At 40.5% G+C, this 24,324-nt stretch overlaps 1 long non-coding RNA gene across 1 annotated transcript; it reads right to left on the minus strand.

Annotated features, from left to right (window-relative positions):
* Positions 1-7,450: 7,450 nt before the first annotated feature.
* LOC138371090 (uncharacterized) lies at positions 7,451-17,959 on the minus strand. Its single transcript, XR_011230290.1, has 2 exons — positions 17,328-17,959; positions 7,451-8,282 (listed from the first exon to the last, which is right to left on the minus strand). It is a non-coding gene; the product is annotated as an uncharacterized lncRNA (long non-coding RNA).
* Between the last annotated feature and the right edge of the window lie 6,365 nt (positions 17,960-24,324).

Raw genomic sequence — 24,324 nt, forward strand, 5'->3', positions numbered from 1 at the left:
ATTAGACATAGCATAATTACATCCGCTTCCAAGGTCCCAAATATCTTTTGCAAGATGCTTTATTGTCAGAAACATTTACATTTAAAATATTCACAATTCTATAATACTGTATTAAAAAAGTTATGAAATCTAGATTATAAACAACCAATTGCATTGTCTACTGTATTAACAAATAATTTTATCAGAAAATATATATTACTATTGAAAACCCCAAAAATAGCTTGGACACACGAGGCTATGCTAACACCCCAAGGGCATGCACTCGAGGTCCTGACCCCAGGAATTCAATATTTATATAGAAGTGTAAAGTACCAATAGTACAAGCACTCATTGTAATATAGAGAAAAACCTTGGATACAGGTGAGTTTAAAGAACTTAAATCAGCACTGCACAAGGGGGGGGGGGAAATAAAGCTTTGGCAAAAAAAAAATTACCCACCGATCACACTAATGTTACACAAAAGTTTTTGATACGAGTGATAAGGAATCAAATCTTCAGTTTTATGGAAGACAATGAACTTCATAACCCAGGTCAGCATGGATTTAGAGAGGGAAGATTCTATCTTTCACAATTACTCAACCACCATGACAAAATCCTCAAGGCATTAGAAGAAAAAATGCACATGATTTTGCAAAAGCATTTGGAGTGTGACTGTCACATTCTATACTATCCATTATTCCTATTGATCTCATAAAATGAGATCAATAGGAATAATAGGTAAGGAAGGGCACTGGATTTTAAATTTGCCGACAAATAGAATGCAAAGAGTAACAGTCAAATACGGCACTGTAAAATTTCTCATTCTCATATCAAATATAGACAAAAATACTAGTCACAGCTTCATTTCATCGTTTGCAGATGTCACAAAATCAGCATAAAAATTATCTCTGTAGACAACACTGAAAACTACAAGCCGATATTAACAAAGTCTTCAATTGAGCAATGTTAAATAAAATGATGTTTAACAGTAATCAGCATAGGTACTTAGGTAGGGTGGAAATAAACTTAAATGAAATACAGGGTACAAGACAAATTAGACCTACTCATGGAAGGAAAGTAACAAACGATCTGGGAATTATGATGTATGACGACCTGATATTTTGTAAACATAACCAAGCAAATATAGCATCAGTCAGGAAAATGAGACTATGGATTATGAGAATCTTCAAATCCAGGGATCCCACTGCAATGTAAATACCACTTAAATCAAAGGTACTGTCCTGTCCCAAGTACTGCTTGGTACTCGCTTTCCCTTTCAAGAGCCGGAGAGATTTCTGAAAGAGAGATTACAAAGAACAGAGCGACCGATCCGGGGTTCACAAGAGTAGTAATTGCGTCTCTGCCAGAAAAGATGTTTGTGGTTGCAAGTCACCTGCCACCTTACTCAAAACTGCCACAGCACATGCATTTTATTCGTTTGGAGGGGGCCCAAAGGAACAAAATGCCTACCAGTGCCAAAGGAACAAAAACCCTGGCATTGAAGGTGAGCATGAAGTTCACCCACTCAAAAATTGGAAGCCAGATAAAACAAAAATAGCACTCAAAAAGCAAAGGGGCCACAGTAAACCGAGTGGATGAAAGAAAAGAAACAACTCTGTCAAGTGACCAGGCAGACTCAGGTGGCATAAAAGCAAGCCAGAGGTGAAACAAAGCGAAAAAGCTTGCACAACAGCTGAAGAGCTGTTGACCCTAAATTCAAGTTGGAGCAGCTCTGCTAATGCCAAACAATAAAAGGCAACAGTATTTGGCATAAGATGCTGATCAAAGAAAACCCAATAAAGAACAGAACAACCCATTCTGAAACTGCAGAACGACAAAGGGACCGAAAACATGGGACACCATTAAACTAGCCACCTGATCAATCATGGGACCAAGAGCTGGCAAATCAAGCGAGTCTCCCCCAACTGCCATCTCAAAGGAGCAACATGTGAAAAGGCCAGCAAGAACCTGAACAGCCAGCCTTACAAACAGTGTGAGCACAGCACCAACCAGACAAAGAGGACAAGGCCCAGGAAGCACATTAACACTTTCGCGCTTTATATTAGAGACAACTCGTCACTGGTTTTTCTTACGATTCCGCATAACTGCCTACTTTTCTCGTCAATCGAAAAAATATTTCTATAAATTCCATTTTTTAACCGAAATGGATGGGGATACTTTTGTTTAGTAGAGAATTTATTTGCGAATTTTTTGGTACCAGAATGAATATTATATCACATAAACTTCTATGAGTAAAAAAAAAAATACACAAAGTATGTTTGGGGGTGTGGCGAGCGTGTGGCAGTGGGTTCCCTTTAGCCGTTGATATATCCAACACGTGGGAAATATTTGTATGTGTTATGTATATGTCTGTGTAGGGAATTTTACTGCGATCACTGTCATACAAATTATAAAATGTTTCAACAAGTATAAACATGACAAACATCAAACGAACGAAAACAATGTGTTCGTTTCTGCCGCGAACGCATACTGAGCGACGTGGTTCTATATTTGGCGCTTCTCTTACACATGCTTTGTACCAATGTTATACAGTTCATCTTATAGAAAATTTTATTGCGAACACATTGGTATAAAAAAGAAATACGTACATAGAAAAGTAGGGTCAGGAAACGTATAAACTTTCCAAGCATGATTTCCCCCCTGTGTTTTCGCCAGTGCGCTCGCGGCTAACTACTCTCCACTTCACACACTCTTGCGGGTGGGCAATTACCTATATTAAACATTCATATGCATATGTCCGTGTAGAGAATTTTATTGCGATTCCAATGATACCAAAATTAGCGATGTAGGACAACTGTAGGCTTCGCAACCATTAAGAAAGTGGAAACATTTTGTTGCTGTTTGGCGCTCTCGGCGAGTGACCTGCATAGGTTTTTATTTGGCGTTGATACTCCTTATGCTTGGGCGGCATTTTATAGGTATGCTCTTATAGACAATTTCATTGCGAACACAGTGATACCAAATTTAAATACGTGCGCCTTCAATTATTGTCAGGACAGTCAAAAGAGTGTACACTTTTTCGGTCTTACCGCGTAGGCGCGCGAAGTGCCGAAAGCATCTGGGGTATTGTTTTTTTTTGAGCGCCGAGAGCGCGAAAGTGTTAAACCTGGCACCACAGATGACCCACCCTGACCAACAGAAGGCAATGCCCTGGCTCGACCAGACCCCCCCCCACCTCCCGTGAAAGGCAAGAACAGCCCCCACAAACACAATAAATCAGCAATATGTCGACAAACACTGGCTTCAGATGCCAAGAACTGAGAAACCATGTCCTCAGGAAACAAGAACAGAGAAAAGGAAGAAGCGAAAATGAGAGCCAAGATCCACGCCAAGCCCAAAGACCAGGCCAGTACAGCCTGCCACCATGTGAGACAAGAGACAAAAAATCAGACCACTGGCTCCCAGATTAGAACATACAGCTTAAGGAGGCCAGTCGACACAGCAGCAGCAAACTAAAACCCCTGCAAGAGGAGCCTCTCCGAGCATCCCAACATCCTCCAAGAGCCAATCAGAATGAGGCTCCAGGAGGCTCAAAGAAGTTCATGATGGAACCCAAGTGTGAGCGGGCACGAAGGTTGCCTGCAACCAATGCAGCTGACAATTGAGGGATTTAATCATGCAGCTGCATGAGACCCACATCATGAGAGAGAGCAGTAACAAAGAGGCATGCATTGAGACTAAAAAAAAAAAAACAAACAAACATAAGCAACACAGGAGAGACATCGCACCATTTAAGCATGCAGGAATGACAAACCGTGCCAAGCCCCAAGGGTAAACCAATGACAATCTACCAGCCAGGGCTACTCCAGAACCTCGCAATGCACTCAAAAAGAAGACGAAGAACTGAATTCAAAAGAAAGCAGAGTTCATCACCGAGGCGTAAAGTGGATCGCGCAGGACCCAGCACAGATGGCCTCCTGAGCCACTGCCAGGGAACTCGAAAGGAAGGAAACTTCCAGAAGGACAAAACTGAAGAACCAAAAGGCACTCGGAAACAAACCATAGTGCAAGTTGCACACAAATCAAACTCAAACAGGACAGAGGAATAGGAGCCCACCCCCCCTCTGCATCAAAAGACTCTCTGCAGAAAGCATCAACGTTCACAAAGGCTAAAATGGGGCTCTAGGGAAGACCCAACGTCCATGCCCACTGCCTGTGATAGAAAAGTGGAGTCCAAGGAAGAGACTTCAAAAAAAGGGAGCTGACTGGCAAGACCTAGAAGCCTCAGCAGGAGCCAGAGGCTCAACTGCCACCATGCATGAGTCAGAAGGGGCAAACCACGGATAAGCCCAAGCCCACCCCGACTCTGAAACCTTCAGAAGTTCCAGAACCGGGCTAAAATAAATGAAATAAAGATTGCCAATCCATGAGAAATTGACATAGTAGCACTGGAGAATTGTGTTTAGGATGATAAACTGATAATCAGAAATGCATACAATACATTTGTCGTGCAGCACATGGACAAAGGAGGAGCTGGATGCTAACGAGAAGGTCCCATAACAATCATAGAGATTATACCACAAGCGGATATAGATCACAACTGCTGGTAGTCAGTGATTTCAACATGAAATACATAGACTGAGAGGCCTATGAAGCTTGAATGGTGCCACACCCAACTCTTAAACGATGTTAGGATATCATAAGATTCAAAACGTGCACGCAGTAAGTTGGGTACGAGATGGATACCCAAGACATCCAGTAAGCAGCAGCCATCTTGAAAAAAATCCCAGCATGCCCTAGGCTGGCTTAGTTCTGAGTGAGCTACCATGGATGGTGCAAGCACTTCCAACTCCCAATCCCCGTCGGACGCTGTGTCGAAAGATTACTCTCTGATGATGAAATTCAGACCTTATGGTTTGAAGAAGATAAGAGTAGTGATATTAATGAAGCAAGGCACGATAAACCCCTAACAAAAGTGTCAGATACAAGTGATAAAGTATGGATGAGGACGATACAGCGAGCATATCCAGTACAGGGTGTGTGTCATGTGTGCAGCGGCCTCCCAGGCCATCGCCCTCGCCATTATCACCACCACCTGTGTCATCTCCAATTTTTGAAGAAAGTGATACTGTAGATGAATCGTTTTCTGGGTTCAGTGATGATGCTTGTGATACAAGTAGCATAGATGAACCGAGTGTTAGCAGCTTCCATGGGAGGTGCCAGTACAAGGAGCATGGGTGAATTCGTGAGGGAGGACTGTGATAATTTTGTACCACACAAACCAAAATCTGATGATGATGTTGGTGATGCACCCACTTTCCCATATACAGGTGAAGATATGAGTGAAAGTGAATATTTTATGACTTATTTTGATGATATATTCATGCAACATCTTAAAAAAAAAAACAGATATGCACTGCAATGTCAACTTGTTGCAGGTGGCTTATTACCTGCTTCACAGGATGACACGATGGAAAGACACTACTGTGGCTGAATTGAATGTGTTTTTAGCTTTGTGTCTGCTTATGAAACATTCCATGAAACATGTATACAGGATTATTGAAACAGATTTTGCACTGTTCCAAGCCGTGTTCAACAAGTACATGTCATGGAGACAGGTATCTGATATTTTTATGGGGCCTACACTTTGAAAACGTGGCAAATGTCGATCAAAATTATCAACTTCGGAAAGTGAGAAAGGTTTTCAGCGATAAACAAAAATGTCACGATTAATTTGTACCAGGACAAGAATTTTGTCACAGATCGTTTCCAAGATCTTTTCAAGGCTACATTACACTTCACAAGTTTGGCTACATACCACCTACAGAAACTAAAGCCAAAGGTGTAAATGAGTGAATTTTTTGCAAGCACACAGAATGAAGAAACGAAGCGAAAATCTGTGTGAACCGGGTGCATCGAATGCAAAGTCGCACCTGTGTACCTTGGACTGCTGCTTTGATTATCACTTGCTTTCAAAGTACTGTACTGGGTGTGTAATACAGTGTGTGACTGTGTAAAGTGTGTGAGATAGTATAGAGTAAATAAATTGAATATTGAACAATATTGCAACAAACATTTTTTGTGGACATATTAGTGACACGTGTATCACAGTTCCTTGGAACATTATGAACGTTCTACTGTGTAAATATTGTAAACAACACAAATGTGCATCAGATACAATTAAAAAAAAGTAATTAGACAGCATTGAAAAAATAAATGAAAATATATTTCTGACAACTCGCAATTCCTGAATCGCCCATGCGACTGTCTCTGGGAGCTTAATGCTCGGGTGAACACGTATTGGTGACATCACATCGCATCTTCTCACGTCACCACAGCCATAGTATTTTTTTTTTTACATGTACATATTCAGGGAAAAGATTTTAACAATATACAAAGAAAACAAAAATGGCTGTGTGCCGCACACACCAATTTCCGTGAACCACCAGAATGTCACAATAAAAGCCGCGCAACACCGAGGTTAAATTAATTTAATTGGAAAGACTTGTTGCTAGGCAAGGAAGGAAATGAGATATGTGCCAAATTCTGTTAAATATATGAAGGCACAATTTTTTTTTATCAAAACAGATGCAGAACCAGAAAACAGGGTTGGTCCAATAGAAATTCTGAGAGGGCCAGAGGAGAAAAAGACAAGAAAATGGATACAATATAAGAGGCCTAACCCATAAACATACCAACACTACAAGTACGTGTTCTGCCCTGAGGGGGTTGGGGCTTTTTGAACTTAAACCTCCAAAAGAGAGCTCTGGTTACTGCACCAGACCATTATTTGCATACAGAAAATAACGGTCAAAAAACAAATACACAAGAGTGAGGAGAGAGGCAAGGTAAACTGGGTGTTGCTGGTGAACACACACAACCCATTGTTAAACTCTCTCATTCACAATGTTTATACAGCACTTAATAATAAGAATAAGCAAAAATTAATGCACGATGCCGAGAGTGCCGTGCCCCAAACTGCGTGTTTTGTTTTGATGACGCCGAGAGCATCATCATGATGTCAAAGTGTTAAGTAATTACTTAGGTAATTACACACACATACTGGCTGCCTGTCTCCAAGAAAACAAATTATTATATTAAAAAACTTTTATATTCTTTAGAAAGGAGAAGAATTAGGGTTGATTTGACTGAAGTATGGATGGAAAGGGAATAACAATGGGGATATTAATACTGTTAGATATATCAACATGAAATAGAACAATTAGTTTGGAAAAATGGTTGTTTAATTATGGAATAAATTACAAGGCAACATAATAGATGTTGGTTTCCTAGGTTGTTTCAAGTGATGACTAGACTTACTATACTGTTCCAGTGAGTTTGGTAGGGTATAAACAGTAGCTGCCTTCCATATGCAAACTGGCCTTCTCCAATTATTTGTTATGGTGCAAATGATTTTGGATATTTTATGAAAACAATTATGAGCATCACTACTACTCTACTTTTCTAGATTTTAAAGGTCAATTACATTTAGATTAATGCAAACAATATAACATCTTTTTAGTACATTTTAATACAAAAGTTACTTGGAAAATATGAAGTACCAGTACTACAATGTTTTTTGTTTTTTAGCACTGCATCTCCAAATTGGCCAAATTATTTGTACTAACAACCTTGGTTAAAATATATTACAGCATGGTTTACAAATACTGTATCTAGTATCCATTGAGCAAACTAATTTCCATCATGCTTGCATTTTCTTATACGGTATATTAATTAGACATACAGGTAATTTAGAATGGAACACTAACAAGGGGCTATACAAATGACCACTAGATGAAGAAAAGACCACAGCTAGAATCACAAGCAGTGTCTCATGAATAATGAGTATAGACAACAGATACACACAAGATATTTTGGCTCTTTTACCAATTATAACAAATGCATCAACATTCCAATTACATGGATCCTAAATAATAGCTACAAAAGTAGGCAATTTTGAATAATAACTACTTAACCAGACAAGAAATTCTGAATACAGAAACCATTAGCCCCTAACAACAATGTTGATTCAACACCAAACTAAAAATGGTTCAAACCATAAAGGTATTTAAATTCTGCATGAAATATACTGGTAGGGAACAAACAATATCCAATCCAACAAAGACTTTGGGTACAGGTGACATAGTTTGAGGAAAAATGTAGAATTTTAAATACTGTATATATAAATAAAAAAGGGTTTCAATGACCACTACAGGGATACAACAGCAGACATACACTGAGTTCTCGACGCTCTTCATCTAATGTGCTGCCAATTTCACGGAGCCTCCCTTGAATGTGCTCCTTCACAGCAGCTTGGATTGATTCCATTTTGATGGTGTCAGCTTGTAACAGTAATAAAAGCAAGAAAATGTCAGTAAGTTACCAGGTGTTTTCTAGGCACAATTATGTCACTCCATTTCTTCTCAAGTAATAAGAGTAGACATGAAACAGACCACACTGAACAAGGTGCTATTAACCACAACTCTCAAAAGTCAAATGGAAATCAATTCATTATCAAAAATGTACAATAATCTTGAGCACCAAGGAGCCAGCATCAAATTGCAAAGTTTCCAATTTGCACAAAGAATAATCTTACCATACCTCAAGTGCTAATGTATTCAGAACTAAAATTGTGCTCATTCCTCCATATGATGCACCTTATTACACAACACAACCTGTACTAGCATGCCACCATCTGCACAGTTCCAACTGGAAGCCCCACGACTTAACTACGGTAAGTTTATGGCTTCTTGGTCACCCTGCTGTTTGAAGATCAACATATAGTATATATACATACAATTTTTGTGACAAAATTATGCCAGGGAAACATTTTTAAGAGAAGATAACTTTACAAAAAAAATCTTCATTATGCATGCAGATTTTTTAATGAAAGTGAAATACAACCAAAATCAATATTACCAGTTAAGCCAACAGTGACAGTACAGTATAGTATAGTACTGCTTACAATAATGGTTTCCATAAAACTTCCAACACATTAATAACCAACTCCATTTTTTTGTCTAACTAGCAAAGTTTGACGTTAAGTCCCATACAAACTAGATATGTGATCGACTTGCATAAGTGTAACCGAGAAAGATATAGCAACCATGGGCTGTCATATTGCTGAATATGAACAAGACAGCACAAGATGTATAGGGTGTCCCAAGGTGTGCAGGCTGGTGCCATGTGCAAAGGGCAAAAGGAGGGTGGAAACTATAAAATTACTTTTCACACTCGCCCAGTGCAGGGGACAGATTGTAGTACATCAACTGCCAAATATTTACACAATACATTAAATATAGTTAATTATATAACGATAAGTAAAACCCACACTAGTCATGACTCGAGGTCATGTACACCCACATTAAGGTATCACTACTTTGGAAAAAAAGTACAATATCATAACTATTAGGGCTACAATGATGAAAATTTACATACAGAACTAGGTGGTGGTATTCCAAAACATACACCTTCCAAGTTTGAATGAAATATCTTGCAATCAAGACTATTTTGAGTGTCCTGTGGCATCAAGCCATGTGTTTAGAAGTGCAAGTACAGCAATGCTTATTCATTTTCCCCATATATAGTGGGTTCAATTCCAGTGTGAGACATTTGGGTATTTTTCCTTACACCTTAAGCTTCTGTTCTGCTAGCAGCAGAACATGGGTACTTTGGAGTTTGGTAACTGTTGTGGGTGCACCTCAAAAGTATTAACAGGCTTTCTATTTCCCCAAAAAATATTATCAAATGGTCCTAAAAATCTCTACCATCTGGAAACTACATGGCCTAATACTGCCCTTTCTTCTATTGCCATACAGAAGTTTAACTCAAATTAATGCCAGTTTTGGGAAAGTCATGGGATACATTGACCTAAATCTAGTCACCATGATAACTTTACTGGAAGGGCAGTCATATAGTGGTAATCGACTTACAAACATTCTTGTAAAGACACTAGCACGCATAGCGTTTTGGGCACGTCCTTAATCCTAATTTTCCCAAGAATACAAATCATTTAACAAATACAGTGGTACCTCGGTTTACAAATGCCCCTCTTTACAAACTTTTCAGGTTAAGAACTTTACCTCGGGATACGAGTTTGTTGATACGCGTATGGCCGACCTAGCGCGTGGTAGCACGGCAATCGCGCCTCCCTCCCGCCCATGGATTGGATCTGTTCTTGATCAATATTCACCTGGAAGTCAACTTGCAGTGTTTGTAAAGCCAGTAACAACAAATACCCGAGATAAAATAACTGGAATGGGGGAAACTTTTCTGCTCGAGGGAAGGTCTCAGCTGTCATGAGCCAGGTCACGAGAATAGTGAGCCTCCAGCATGAGTGGGCACCCACACGACGGGGTCTGGATGCCACGTGGGGTATACAGAGAATGGGCACGCATTTTAAAACAAATCCCATAAGACTGAAGTGACCCTCCCCAATTGTCAGGTAATGAACCATTAGAGAGAAGTTGGAACAGAGCCCAGAGGAAGACGAATCCTCGGAGGGGCCTGCCACACAGCCACAAACTAGTGCACCATAATGTGCACCCTGTTTAGATAACCTCCAAACAAGAGGGACAGAACCCACACTTGAACAACAACAATGAAGCCAAAACACCGCACAGAAGGTGAAATAACCTGAGAAAGCCTTTTTTTTTTTTTTTTTTTTTTTTTTTGAGATATATACAAGAGTTATTACATTCTTGTACAGCCACTAGTACGCGTAGCGTTTCGGGCAAGTCCTTAATCCTATGGTCCCTGGAATACGATCCCCTGCCGCGAAGAATCGTTTTTTCATCCAAGTACACATTTTACTGTTGCGTTAAACAGAGGCTACAGTTAAGGAATTGCGCCCAGTAAATCCTCCCCGGCCAGGATACGAACCCATGACATAGCGCTCGCGGAACGCCAGGCGAGTGTCTTACCACTACACCACGGAGACTGCTTTCTCAGGAAAGATGCAACACAGAAGAGGGAAGATAGACAAAATGGTTAAAGACCAGGCTAAAGCTTAGGCCAACACAGTCCTGTCGACATGTAAGATAGCCCAAGTAAAAAGCTGTCACTGCCTCCCAAAAAGAGAGGGGGGTGAACAGTTTGGGTAGAGCTGCTAAAGCCAGCACAGCTGGCAACAAGGATGCCACACTAGGAATCCAATGCCAGTGAATCCTACCCATCGTGAAGTTTACTTGTAAACAGTTTCATAAACCCCCAAATGGGATTTGTGGACCAAATGGGCATCAATGGCCCTTCTCAGGCTCAAAAGCCAGGCATGATGGCCCCGGGGCAAAGCCGAATTCTGACACCTGGTGCCTGGGACAGGAAGGCACCATCCCAAGGAGAAGGATCGGAGTTATGTAACAGTTGTGAAGGTGAAAACGATGTACCTTTGGTGAGAAGAGACGGTTCAACTACTACTGCCGTTGAAGTGGACGGGGCTACCCCTGGAGAAGGCTGAGCTACCTTTAAGGTTAAACATGACATGACTGATAGCTTCAGATGCTTCAGAGCCAGAACCAGACACATCAAAAGCTGGAAAAACCACACCAGGAAGAGGAAGAGCAGACTTAGAAAAGATGGAATACACCAGCCCTCCAAATTTAGGTTCTTAAAGACCATAAGGGGCCAACTCTGAGGCATCCAATCAAGCAACATGCCATGAACCACAAATGCAGGAAAAATGAGTTCACAAAACAGCAGCTGCCTGGCAAGCCTCCTGCCATGAGGAAGGTGGAAATATGCATGCATATGTTTCAGGCCTTGTGATCAAGAGTGGCACCGATTCAACAGACTGCATGGTGGAGGCAAAAAAAAATGACCATCAGCCATGCCACAGACCTGTAAGTTACCAGGACCTGAAGGCAACTAAAGGCAACTAACTAAGCAGGAGTCCTAGACACTAGGGACACTTGCCAAAATGACATCAAAAGCAGACTAAGGTAACACAGCTACAGAGGGTGACTACATCAGGCCAAATAACCATGTGCTTACCATAACAAACCCCAAACCACAACCAAATAGAACACCTCCAGCCATAGGGCCTCACAGAGGAGGCGACACAACACACACACACACACAGTCCATGCATGAAGTCTGGCGGATATACACATGCTCTTGAAACAAATACGTACAGAGGAACCTCGGGTGACGAGCAGCCCCATCTACGACCATTTTAGGTGATGAGCAGCCCCATCTACGAGCATTTCAGGTGACGAGCAGCCCCATCTACGAGCATTTCAGGTGATGAGCAGCCCCATCCACGAGCATTTCAGGTAACGAGCGAGCCACCCGCAGAAAATGTCTCTATTGATGAGCTTCCGCTCGGTTAACGAGAAAACCACGTGGTGCTTTCTAGCGTTCTTGCTTGTTCTCGAACGCCTCTGACGACAGTAGTGTTGTTTTGCAAGACAAGCGTTTCACGTGACGAGCTTGGTGCCAGAACGGATTAAATTCATAAACCGAGGCACCACTGTACAGTAGTAGTACTTGGATTTGGAATGAAAAACGAGTAAATGAAAAATTATAACAATTATGAAAAAGCCACAGGAAAAAGTAACAAGTAGATTAGATAGAAGTGGAACTTACTATGAAGAGGTGGCCCAAGAAGCCTCTACACAAAAGCACATCAGCAACAGGACTGACATGAGGCCAGCTGGTTGATAGACATTTTTACCAGGGGGTACGAGTCAGTTTTGAGTGAATCATTTGTTTTGAAAGGATCATTTAAGGAGACATTTGGCTGTTTTGGTGCTTTGTTTTCTATTAATTTTGCAGTTGTTTGTATTGCTTCGCCAATTTTGTGGATGCTTTCCTGGTGTGGTGATCGTAACAATCCCCAGCTCTCTGTGCATCTCTATGAGAGGAGCCAGGTTCTGGCTCTGGTCATGGAAGGACTCAGTCTATACAAGATTGAGATTAGGATATAAAAATTATTGGTAATACAGTGCTGATGTCAGTGAAAAAGATAAGGAATGTAGATTATCTAGTATGTCACATGGCCACACCTTAGATCATTATGTATAAAGATTGTAAATTTTTTGTAAATTTAGGATTTTAAATTAAGATTATACAAAGAGAAATTATAAGTGCACCACATCAAATTGTTTGGATGCATGATAATGATATAATAAGATACATCCTAAGAATTCTCTTGTCTTGATAAACGTACTTGAACTGGCTCTGGTCTCTGGCTGGCCAAACAGGACTCCTTTGACTGATGTAACCCAGTAAAGGGAAGTCATTTCAGCGAGATAGCTTCAGAGAGCCACCAAGGGCCTCTCCCCTAGAAACTAGTGACTTTGTAAGAAATATACACCAAACCACATAATTTTTTTTTAAACTACGGTATTCAAAATTTGTTGAAAAATACTTTCCAAGCTTAATTTTGTTAATATCTTCGACAAGTTCCATATACTGTACTGTACTTTACTTGTGTTACATTCTGTGCACTCGTTCTGATGATGTACATTTTTTCTGGTGCCAAGACCCAGAGGCCAATAATCTTAACCTATGTAATATATGAGGCTTCCATGATGACTACCTTATCAAAACCCAACTGATTTTTTTATGCACAGACTTGAGCTACTTCTAATAATTCTACACATATACTCTAATTGCACTCGTGGCAACCCTTTTCAGAGGTAAGATAATGCACACAGTAAATATCTGTGCAATTATTGTTTAAAAGGAGACTTCAATGCAAATATTAGAAATAATCTTAATGATTTGATTTTCAAATTGCTTATGACCTTCATCTGTATAATTCACTTCTGGAAAATCAAGAGCCTCCAGTTCATTGACCTTGACCAGTAACTGATCAGAATACATAAAATAATCAAATATATTCTGAAAGTTTGTGGCATCTCAAAGGGATAAAAAAAATTCACTTATTTTCCACACTAAAGGCTGTGGCTAAAGGCGTACGTCAGGCTGTGACCAGCCGCGTCCAACAGCCTGGTTGATCAGTCCGGCAACCAGGAGGCCTGGTCGACGACCGGGCCGCGGGGACGCTAAGCCCCGGAAGCACCTCAAGGTAACCTCAAGGTAAGGTAAATATCTGAATGATGTATCCACATATGTTCATTAAATTAAAAGACGGAACCTTAGAACCTGAATGTTAATATTTTTAGATCGTTACAAAATTACCGTTTTACATATTGAAAAGCAAAACAAATGAGATTTAAATATATAAAAATCCTTATCAATTCAAGGTTTGATAAGTAAAAAAATCATAATTTTTCTAAACTCACTGGAGTACTACTTTGATTAGACCCTTGGGGGTATTATACTATTTGGATAAAAGATAATAAAGGGTAACATTATAACCTACATATGCCTATGTAGGCCAAAAAAACAACTCAACTTAAAAAAACATAAAACAGTAAATGATATAAATTTAAATTTGTGTAACATTGCCAGCCTATATTCTACTTGAAATAGAACTGCCTAACCTATTTATGAACATTAATTTAAAAAACATAAATAAACAAAAAAATGATAATGAACAATCACAAAAGCATTAAAAAAAAAAAAAAAAAAATGTTTATTTAGGTAAGGTACATACATACAATAAATTTTTACAAAGATTGGTTGACTTATAGGTAGAGCTAGTACATACAATGCCTAAAGCCACTATTACGCAAAGCGTTTCGGGCATTCTTGTACACTGTATTGTTATAATAATTAACCTTATCTAACCAGCCTTATGTTTTGCTCTTTAAATCATAACCCAAAGTACTGCACTTGCAACAGAAATCTTATGATCTAGTAGCTAAACAGTTTTAAAGGTTGCCTACTTGAATGCCACTTAAAACCATGACTGCAAGTAATTATTAAAACAAGGCAGCAAACAATACAGTTGTAACTGCAAAACTTCCATCAAAACTTCCATTATTTGGTTTGCACTGCTCCATTAATATATTGTACAGAATGGATAAAGGCAGCAGAGTTTTTAACAAAAAGAGGGTTATTCCTCCATATTACTGTTACTAGTAAAATAAAGTGAAGACCAGTAACAGATTCAGATTATATTATATTCTAAGCCGGTCTGGAGAAATATTCCTAGGTGGCCATATCTTGGGGAGGGAAGAAGTGAAATGACTGCAGAGGACACAATGATTATACTAGGTGTTGCAATGAGCAAAAAATAAATAAAAAATATATAAAATTGAATGACTACATTAATTTAATTTGCTATAGAGATATTTTGTTTCAGACAGGTATACAGTACTTAAAAGTGTAGACACCTAGAAAGGTTTATTATCAGTAATAAATAATGTGGTAATAAGTACACATACTATATCAACGACATTATCCGGCCATCAAAAAGTACTGCCACCAATGCATGACACACACACTATTAACAGGAACAGAACTGAACAGTTAGTGGTTCCCAAGGAATGAACCACCTGAAGGTGAGGATGGCCCAATTTGTTGATGTCTAGATACAGAAGACCCCCCAAAAATACAAGTCAAACAATATGAAACCACTGACACCTACCTACCATGTTCATACAGCATTATCAAATTTTCTCAATGGGTTTCCAAAGAATGAATGATTGAACATTTGAGTATCTGATGCTAATATTCGGCCCGCAATGGGTGCACATTCACGAAAACCTAATACTATAGTATTAAAACAAAGGGAAATAGTGTAGATCAAAATAGACATGAGTTAAGTGGCCTTTGTTCCATAGTTATTGATATGTACCAATTTATTACACAATTCTACGCTGTATACAGTAAGAATTTCTCATTATCAGGTAAGAATACAGTACAGAACTGTATACCACTCAGTATGTCAAGATCCTCCCTAGCCAATGACTGGCTATTTCCCAGGATGCAACCCATAATAGATGACTACCACTCAGGTCACTACAGTATTTACTGCTAGGTAAAAAAAAAATAAAAAAAAAAAATAAAAAAACAGGCATCCATGTAAAAGAAAAACATGTCCACACATATTCTGTCCAGAAATCGAATCCAGGACCAACATACAACGCTTGTGATACTATCGAGTACTGTATTTATACCTAAGGCAAGCAAGTTAAATGAGCTAAAATAATATTAAAAATACTTAGTGGACACATCATTTAGCACAAAGTTTTTATGAGTAGTATTAGTTATGGTGATAATAATAACTTAAAAGTTATGCCTTGGCCAAAAATGTCAATATGATTCTACAAAAAGTATCACACATCTATCTTTTAAAAAAATTAGCCACTCATCCAAAGGATTTAACAAGTTTCTGCAAATCAATTCAGAGGCATCAAAAAATAATATAAATAAATAAGGAATATATATTGAAAACAAAGCTAAAAATTCTCATCAAATACCAACTAATGTTACAACCTGAATGCAAACACAAATTGATCTCAATCCATCTTAAAAGTTTACAGTCATGATCCATGTTGTAGACAACTGATCAGAATATTACAATAAGAGTAATCATAAACAAGTAAATAATTATCAAAAGAAGGCACCAAGCCAGGAAGACTACGTACCACTAATCATAACAAATCATCCAAATAATCACAAAATCAGCATCCTTGAAAAGGGTTAGCCAAACTGAGTATAAAATACAAGGTATAAATTCAACTTTTACTAGCAAAGAGCCAACAGTATAAAAGTTGTTGACCTTTACTACTGAAGCCCAAAGACACTTGCATTCTTCACAATATTGTGTAAAGTTTGACTAGGAAACCCTCCTCACATACTCTAAATACATAATCTAAACGAATTCCTACAAAGTTCCACACTAAAAAAATTAAACTAATGTGGGAGATGGTATGGGAGAGGCGTTATAACTCACGCCTGTGACTGTGGTCATGCCAAGGCCGCCTGTGAGGCTGGACCAAGCCAGGATCCCTCACCTACATACCCACACTCACACACCCACTATCATCCCTAAACCCCGATAACCACTGTGACCAACACCAAGATTACCACCACACGCCGCGTTATCGACATAGATAACATCTTCAAGACGAGAGTAGAGAAGCATGTGATTGTGTGTAGTGGTGTTACAGGTGGGTGGCTGGAGGCCCCAGCCGGGACGGGGGGGAGGCAGCCACCAGCCTTAACCCCTAACCATGTTTCCCATTATATTCCCTCTCTCGCCTCTACTGCCGCCACATCTACATAACGCGGAATCGTCAGCTGTCAAGAGGTCCCAAGATGGTAATCCTAGGTGCTTGAACCTGGCGCGCAACCTGACAATAGTTGTGATGGTAGTGCCATCATGTACTCACTGCAGCAACTTGTTATCAACACACAACATGACGTATACACACCCTCCACCCATACACGGAGAGCTCATTGCTCGCTGCCAAGCCACCATTGCGTGCAACAATTCCTAAGTACTAATCATTGAAGGATCATTGAGCACTCACCAGTGGAGCTGGCCCACGTCCGTTTTCGCCACAATATGGCCGCAGCGGTAGGAGTGGCCAGGCGGCGCGCACCCACCTCTGCGCACTCAATAACAACCCGCTATTTTGGAACTCCAGCACCAGGCCGCTCGTCCTCTCCTCCTCCAGGCACCTCACGCTCCCGGGGCATGGTGGGGATCTGGGCTGCAGGTGATCACACACATAGCGAACACTTTTGTATTCTGCACATGTATTACCTGATTTTTACCTGAGGGGCCATTAACACTAGTGGCCTCGACGAGGACAGGAAGCCAGCGGCTTGTTGAAGATTACCCCCACCCATTTGCCTTGAACTTGTCCAGGTAGATTTGAAATTCAACACAGTTTTAGCAAAGATACGGCTTCGGTGGGTAGGCGTTTCCATGGGTTTATAACCCTGTAGGTGAAAACGCATCAAAACATGTATAATTGATTGGAGAGACTATAATGGACAATTTGATGAAATCAAATGTCGGCTTCCTGTCCTCGTGAAGTCACTAGAGAGATAGTGGCAAACAAACAATTTGCCACTATACTTCTATATCAGGCAAACAACGCTACACTTGTTAATTTACAATTATACTTTTGTAATAAAAAACATGATTTAATGTAAAACTAAAATAAATTCTTGATTTACAAGGCGAAAAGATACGTGACTTTACAGAACTCAATCAGACATGTTAAAGAAATACGTAAATATTTCATTCAAAATTATCTACTGCCAGAAATATTTGCCAAATATCCTCAGTTTGCTAAGTCAGTTGTGACCGGTCTGCGGCTGTGTGCGGTTGCAGTGCAGGCGCTCTTGGATATTGTGAAATTGTGCTCAACTGCTACATTTGTACTGTGCATCTGCGTGTTGGGGAAATGGCAGGGGCGGTCTGCCTCAGTAATGGACAATCCTGCACTGGGACTGTCGATTGTGAGAGTGAGGATGAATATCGAGTGCAGGATGGTGCCAGGTCATACCAAGTTGCAATGACCAAAAGAAACGGCGTGCTTTTCACAAACAGCGAGACGGTGACAGTGGGGATGAAATGAAAAAGCGACAGAAAAATTGCTGTGATCCACGACGGGAGAGTTCAATGATGCAAACTCCCGGGAATTGTCAACAGGCAACCCTAACCAGCAGGACGCAAGACACGCATATTAATAGAAGGAAGCGGCTGTTATTCCCTACAACATGCCAGCTGAACTTCCATCAACAGCTGGAGTGGACGGTTCGACTGGCTAAGGAGTGATTGGAATATGAACCACTATTCAAGGAGGGTCATCTCCAGTTGGGACAGAAAAGGCCGTGGAACACCTAACGACGGTTAGTTTTGAGAATATTGTGATGGTTACTCCGGAAGAAGGTATGATGCACACAAAGATCATAGTTTTTAAATATACAACTTATTTGGATCCTGATTATCTTCTTAACAATGATAGTGTTGTTTGGGCAAAGAGAAACAGTGTTCGTGGTGACAAACAAAGCCAGGTTGTTGCCTTGGTAAAGGGTGAGGCTCCAGAAAGAATTTTGTGTAAGGACTAGGCTACAGGAAAGTTGCAAAATACATTGAGGAGCCCATATTATGCATGAAGTGTTCTCGGTGGGGACATATGGCATGGAAATGCCAATTTGACCCCAGGTGTCGGTATTGTGGTAAGAAACACGACTCACGAGAGTGTAGAGTCAAGATTGAGAAAAGTGAAAAAATCGTCCCAATTTGTTGCAATTGTTGAGGCAGCCACAATGCTGGTTCGTATCTATGCCCCATGAAGCCTCATCTGAGTATCTCCAGGACGGGTCCTACATGCAGGATAGATGTATCCTCGAAGGAAGGAAAGATTGTGCAGCAGGAACATGGAGGAAACAGCTGGAAGCCAATGACAGCCCCTATGAACTATGTGTGAGAGAAAGGAATAGAGATAATTATGGCGAGCCTAGGGAAAGTAGGTAATGCAGTTGAAACACTGAAACCTTGTGAGGACAAGGGTCAGAACAATATGGTGAACTCGGAGGTTGGTAATCAAATTTTGGAATACCTAAAAAAAAAAACTAGACAAGAGGATTGAGGCATTGGAAAAATTGGCTATGGAGGGTAGACGGGGTGAAGAGGGTGGTGAAACAGGACGTGTAATTGAAAGTGAAACAAGACGTGAAATGGAAAGTGAAACGTGCGAAGAAGAAAGTAAGGAAGCGCATGACGTAACGATGATAGAGGATAGTCAGGAGAATACACTTTCTAGTAGTGTTAGCGGTGTTCAACCTCCTGTAGTGACAAATGTTGAAACAAAGGTTAAAGTAAAACGGTATACAGAAATAACAAAGAAAATAGATATGAATAATATTACCTTCGATGTTAGTAGTAGTTGTGCAAGTGAGGAGAAAGCAAAAATGTTACGGTGTTGGAAGGAAGTTTCTAAGGTACTCTCGTATCTCATGGAATGTGACGGACAGGGCAAAGGTAGTTTTATTATTAATCATGGATGAAAGTAGATTGAGAATATTATCTTGGAACGTTAATGGATTAAAAACTAAAGCGGTAGATGTACACTATTATACTCTTAGAGAGAATATTGACATAGTAGCACTCCAGGAAACTGGGGATAGGGATGGTAGCATTTTGAGGCTAAATGGCTATACAGGTTTTCACTTATATGCTGATGGAGGAACTAGAGGGGTCTCATGTTATGTCAAAAGTACCATACCTGTCGAGATAACTGGACTCCCTCAGAGTTATATAGAGGTATTGAAAGTATTAGCTTGCGGATACAATTACACGACCGAGAGTTAAATTTCATTAATCTATACATCTCTGATAGCTCCCTTGATTTAAGATACTTGCCAGATTCCTTCTTTTCTGAAGATACACTTGTGGTAGGGGATTTTAATGCTAGACATCCAGCTTTAGGTTCAAGGGGTAAAGCAAATAGGAATGGTTGCAGATGGTACCAGTTTTTGCAGGAACATGAAGATGCTCAACTGCTGGGCGAGCCCTCTCCTACTCATCTGAGGGGAGGGAGATTAGATTATGCTTGTTTGATGATTAGATTATGCTTGTTCTTGAGGGCATAGAGGGGAATTGTCTTACTGTGGATGAACTGTTAAGTGATCATTTTGCATTACAAATACAGCTTAAACTAGATAAAAAGAATGCCTGCCTTCAGAGGAAAAGGTTAGAATTTAATTAGGGAGAATTAAGGGGTCTTGTTAGCCATATTAAGTCTTGGTATGATACTTATAAGCCAGTTTCGGCAGAAGCATTTTATGAAGATCTAATTAAGGAGGTAGATGCATTTAATGCAACATTAAACCAGAAAACATCTAGTATAAAAAAGCATCCCCCAGAAAAGACAATTATACACATGACAAGATGCTTAAGGGGTGGACATTAACAATGAGGAGAGCTCACAGGGATTGGAATAGGAATGGTAGGACTGAGGAAGGGAAGAATGCTTTACTGGCAGTTGCTAGGCTGTGTGGGGAGAAGAGAAAGGAAATTAGGAGCAAGTATTGGCAGGAGTTTGCAGAGAAAGTTGGGAGTAACAAACTTGAAGGAAATCTGGCAAGACGTAAATAAAGTAAGGGGTAAAAAGCATAATTTTGTTGCACATCCTGACCCGCAAGGAATTGCAAATGGTCTCGTAAATAACTGGGCGGAAGCTGCCAAACTTAGTTCATTACCCGCTGTAACGAGAGAGTCGTTAGATTCTTGGAAAGATCTAAGAAAAGATTTTATAGTTACAGCAGGTAACCTATGAAATACTTAATGAACTTGCCATTATGACCTAAAGCCCAATGTTAGACCTCTTTAATATTAGTTATAAAGAGGGCAGTATTCCTAATAAATGGAAAAAACTATGATCATCCCTATCCCTAAAGCCATTGGAGAGTACAGACCTGTGTCCTTAACCTCGTGTTTTTGTAAAATGATGGAGAGGATGAATTGATTGATTGATGAAGATTAAGCCACTCAAAAGGTGGCACGGGCATGAATAGCTCGTAAGTGGTGGCCCTTTGGAGCCATTACCAGTATAAATTTCTGATACTGGAGAGCTGTGGAGGTGCGACTGCACCCTACGGAGAGGTCGTGACCGCTCCTATGGAGAGGATAATTTTAAATAGACTTATATATAAAAGGTGATCAGCTGTCTAGTAATTTGTCCGGGTTCCTCAGAGGCAAAAGTACCTCTGACTGTATTATTAAATGTCTAGCTAATGATAATGATTATTATAGAATATTGATTTACAAGGAGCTTTTGATAAAGCCAACAAAGAGGTTACCTTATATGAACTAGCTGGTCTTGGTGTTAAAGGAAGATTATTGTGCTGGATAGGGGATTATCTTCACGAAAGGCTCAGGTGTGGTATCAAGGTTGTATGTCAGGTGTGAGGTCTTTTGGACTCGGCACACCTCAGGGAGGAGTGTTGAGTCCCACCCTGTTTAATGTATTAATGAATAAGATATCATCTGAGAGATACTCAAATGGGGTAACTCTGATCATATATGCCAATGATATTTTGTTTCAGGGCAAAGATATTTCAATGGCAAACGGTGTTGGATAATTTCAGAAACCTGTCTCACCATATGGGACTGGTGGTTAATGAAGACAAAACTAAGTTTGAATGTAGAAGTCGGAGGCCCATTATATTGAAAATAAACGGTAAAAATATAGAGTTAATATATATACATATTTAGGCATATATGTTGGATATACCCATGAGAGTTTGGAAGCTGAGATGAACAGACTGTTGGGTCAATGTCGAAAGAGATTACAACCTCTGAAGGCCTTGGCATGCTGTGGAAAGGGAGTGGGAGTCCCTGTGCTACGAATGATATACTTGAGTACTGTAAGATCTCGCACCATACAGGGTTGGGTCTCAGCTCTGGTGCCTTTCGTTCGACTCCCGTCCTCAGCTTGTATGTTGACACTGGCTTCCTGTCTCTCCAGGACCGCCGTGATCGCTACTGTCTTCGCTTTCTTGCGCGGTCCTTAAAACATCCTTCTTCTCGCCTCGGTCGTGCTTTAAGTTTTACCCCTCCTGTGGTTCCTGTTCCTCTTCATCGCCTCCCTCTTTCTGTCCGACTATCTCGCTTACAGGATTCTCTTTCCGCTCGTATTTCTAATGTTTCTCCTCGTGTGTTCCTTCCTTGCCCCAGTGGAGAGTCTCCCTTCCAAAGTTTTGTACATCCTTGACCCGCTTGACCCTAAAGCTTTTACCCATCCTACGGTTCTGAAACGCAAACGGGAGTGAGGGATGGTATTGCGGACGATGGGACAGGGAAGTGGGTAATGATGGGAAGGACGCGGAGACGGAGGAGTTGGGGATAGTGGAGACGAGGCGACAGGGGACTAGAGAATGAGGGGAAGAACATGGGGGTCAGGAGAGTGGGGGGAGGTGTGGAGGACAAGGGAACTAGGGAGGGGGGAATGGTAGGGAGGACGAGGGAACGGGGAGTGGAAGACAATGGAGAGGACGAGGGGACGGCGGAGTGGGGGAATGGTTAGGAGGACGAGGGGACGGCGGAGTGGGGGAATGGTTAGGAGGACGAGGGGATGGTGAGGGTGGGCATGGGGATGGGGAAGGGAGGAAATGGCGGGGAGGACGAAGTGGCGGGGGAGTAAGGAATGGTTGGGAGGACGAGAGGACAGGGCGGGGGGTTGGAATGGTGGGGAGGATTGTGAGACAGGGGAAAGGTCATACGTTCATTTATTATTTAACTAGCTGTACCCGGCCATGCGTTGCTGTGAGACAGCAACGCATAGCCGGGTACAGCTAGTTCAATAATAAATACAAATTCGTCCTTCACCTATGGTAGAGGAAAGTCTACTTGGAAGGTTTCAATTTACATGAGATTAAGATTAGGATACAAATATATCTGGCAATACGGGATTGATGTCAGTGAAAAAGATAAGGAGTGCAAATTATGTAGTATGCCGCACGCCCACACCTTAGAACATTATGTATTAGAGTGTCAACTTATTGATAACTATAGAAATAAGGAAATAAGTTGTGTACCACATCAAATTGTTTGGATGTGTGATAATGGTATGATAGACAGTATACTTAGGAGCTACAAGAATTTTGCCCCAAGAGTGTAACACTTATATGCTGTGCTTACTATATTAACCTGCAATGTTAAATGGGATTCTTGTAATGTGAGTTGTGTATTTGTACTCACTGAATTTGTGCGCCCCTTGAGGGACTTGAAGTAGAGGGGGGTAGAAATAGCCTAAGCTACTCTATCCATTTGAGATGTATTTTTTCTTGTCTCAATAAACATACTTGAACTTGAACTTGTTTGCTAAGTGTAGGAAGTAAATGTGGTTGAGTGTAATCTTTCATCCGCTGTTCACTGGTTCCAGGGACGTGTGCAGGATAGTTTTTAGTTTAGTTCATTTATCATGAACTCCATACCCATTTAACCATCCCCAACCTAACCTAACCTAATTACCTGTTTAAGAATATACATTTAGTCAACCACAGCAGTAATCATTGCATTATGCAGTGATGAGTTCAAAACTAAAATAGCGACCCAAATGTCGTACCGCAATTTACGCAGAATCGTACGTCTGGCAGCATAGCAGATAAGCTGAAAAGAATAAAGGTAACTGCAGAAGGCCTATTGGCCCATATGAGGCAGCTCCTATATATATCCACCCAATCTCATTCATATATATGTCCTACCAGCGCTTAAAATAATCATGGGAGCCCACACCCGATATTAGTTTGCAAAATAGTTTTTAATAAATAGCTCACATTCTAGTTTTCACACATCAGCAGTTATGAAACACTCTAGCTAGATATTGTACTATATTCCACAAGTAATTACCGTACATCTGGCATCTCAGCGGATTAGTAGCTGTGTTCATAGGCTAGTCAACTGTCCTCGCATCCGTCAAATAGCTATCCAAATGTCGCGCCGCAATTTATGCTATGAAACCCTAAAATATATTTAAGAACAAGATTCCAGTAACCCCATTATAAAAC

Source organism: Procambarus clarkii, chromosome 34 (genome assembly GCF_040958095.1).
Source record: "Procambarus clarkii isolate CNS0578487 chromosome 34, FALCON_Pclarkii_2.0, whole genome shotgun sequence".
Lineage (NCBI taxonomy): Eukaryota > Metazoa > Arthropoda > Malacostraca > Decapoda > Cambaridae > Procambarus > Procambarus clarkii.